The sequence below is a fragment of the Muntiacus reevesi genome, chromosome 4 (genome assembly GCF_963930625.1).
Source record: "Muntiacus reevesi chromosome 4, mMunRee1.1, whole genome shotgun sequence".
NCBI classification, from domain to species: Eukaryota; Metazoa; Chordata; class Mammalia; order Artiodactyla; family Cervidae; genus Muntiacus; species Muntiacus reevesi.
Window position 1 is genome coordinate 33,836,168 of NC_089252.1, and position 2,529 is coordinate 33,838,696.

The window sequence follows — 2,529 nt, forward strand, 5'->3', positions numbered from 1 at the left end:
TAAGTCCGCTCATTGATTCCCCGAAAGGGTCCAAGGGTCGGTGCTGACTGTCAGCTGGGGAGAACTGACGCTAAGTTCGAAGTCACCATTAGATGCTCTCTCTGCAGAGCTCGGAGCAGGATTACAACTCTTAGACCTTCAAGAAGAGAGAGACTGAAAAACCCACCACACTCCCCGTGGTTGGAGAAGCCCCCCTTCCACCCACCGCCCCTGAAATGATCAGGTTGACTCCGGTTTTACTAGGAAGGGAGGCTGAGCTGTTGAGTGGCTTCATAATGAGTTCCTTTCATTGTGGCCCATCAAGTTGCCCCACTGTGTTTATCTTTCCTTTTAGAAACCCTCCAAAGCAGACCCATTGCTTTATTACTTTACTGCGTAAACTAAGTGGTGAGTGGAGTTGGAGGGGGCTGGGCGGCGGGGATGGGAGCAGAGGAACTGTCTTCAAGCACGATGAAATGAAAGATGACTCGCTCCCTTGCTAGCACACCAAAAGCAAGGCAGTTCTGGCCAGGCAGTGGTTGCAGCTTCGCAGACTTCCTCAACTGAAGACTTGATAACACGGTGTAAGCCGCGGATTGATTCATTCTAAACAGGGAACTCTGCTCTAGTAAAAGGCAGTGCCCAGAAATGAACACATTCTAAAATATTTCACAGACTCTCCATTCCAGAAGCTTTATATTTTGAACATTAGAGGAAAACTTGCACGTGACTGACAAAGAAAAAGACAAAAACTGGAGATTTATTTTTCACATTTGGGGTCGATGCAACTATAGGGTAACTAACTGAAGATTAGAGATTTGCTTCAGCTCTCACCAAGATACCTACCTTGTTTTTACTTCCAATGAGAGTCCCTGAAGAGCCAAGAATATGGATTCTCAGCCCAGAGCTTACTATTAATAACTAATGATCAGATGGAATAAGCCCATCACTTTCTTTGAATCATAGTTTCTTTTTGGCCACAATATTTGAAATGAAAAAAAAAAATCCTTTAAAAAACCTAAATTATAGCTACAATACCAAAACCACAGTCAAGAAAAGAAGAAATAGATAAATTGGATTTCATCAAAATTGAAATTTTTGTGCATCAAAGACACTATCTACAGAGTGTAAAGGCAACCCAGAGAATGGGAGAAAATACTTGTCAACCGTGTATCTGATAAGGGGTTAGTATCCAGAATATGTAAAGAACTCCAACCAGTCGACAACCAGAAAACAAACAACCAATTAAAAAATGGGCAAAGAACTCAAGTAGCTGTTTCTCCAAAGATGATACACAAATGGCCAATAAGCATATGGAATGATGCTCAACAATCACTAATCATTACAGAAATGCAAATTGAAACTATAGTGAGATACCACTTCACACTCACTCAGTTCAGTTCAGTCGCTCAGTCGTGTCCAACTCTTTGCTACCATATGGACTGCAGCACGCCAGGCCTCCCTGGTCATCACCAACTCCCAGAGTTTACTCAAACTCATGTCCATAAAGACAGTGATACCATCCAACCATCTCATCCTCTGTCGTCCCCTTCTCCTCCTGCCTTCAATCTTTCCCAGCATCAGGGTCTTTTCCAATTAGTCAGTTCTTCCCATGAGGTGGCCAAAGTATTGGAGTTTCAGCTTCAACATGAGTCCTTCCAATAACACCCAGGACTGATCTTTAGGATGGACTGGTTGGATCTCCTTGCAGTCCAAGGAACTCTCAAGAGTCTTCTCCAACACCACAGTTCAAAAGCATCATTTCTTTGGCACTCAGCTTTCTTTATAGTCCAGCTCTCACATTTATACATGACTACTAGAAAAACCATAGCCTTGACTAGACAAACCTTTTTTGGCAAAGTTAAGTCTCTGCTTTTTAACATGCTATGTAGGTTGGTTATAACTTTTCTTCCAAGGAGTAAGCATCTTTTAATTTCATGGCTGCAGTCACCATCTGCAGTGATTTTGGAGCCTAAAAAAATTAAGTCTGCCACTGTTCCCACTGTTTCCCCATCTATTTGCCATGAAGTGATGGGACTGGATGCCATGATCTTAGTTTTCTGAAAGTAAAGATTTAAGCGAACTTTTTCACCCTCCTCTTTTGCTTTCATCAAGAGGCTCTTTAGTTCTTCTTTGCTTTCTGCCATAAGGGTGGTGTCATATGCATATCTGAGGTTCTCCTGGCAATCTTGATTCCAGCTTGTGCTTCATCCAGCCCAGCGTTTCCCCTGATGTACTCTGCATATAAGTTAAATAAGCAGGGTGACAATATATAGTCTTGATGTACTCCTTTTCCTATTTGGAACCAGTCGTTGTTCCATGTCCAGTTCTTCCTGACCTGCATACAGATTTCTCAAGAGGTTAGGATGACTATTATAAAACATTAAAAATTTTCAAAATACAGAAAACAAGGATTGGCAAAGATGTGGAGAAATTAGAACCCTTGTGCATTGGTGGTAGGAGTATAAAGTGATACAGCCACTGTGGAAAATGGCATGGTGGTTTCTCAAAAAAATTAAACATGGAATTACCATATGATCCAGCAATAAC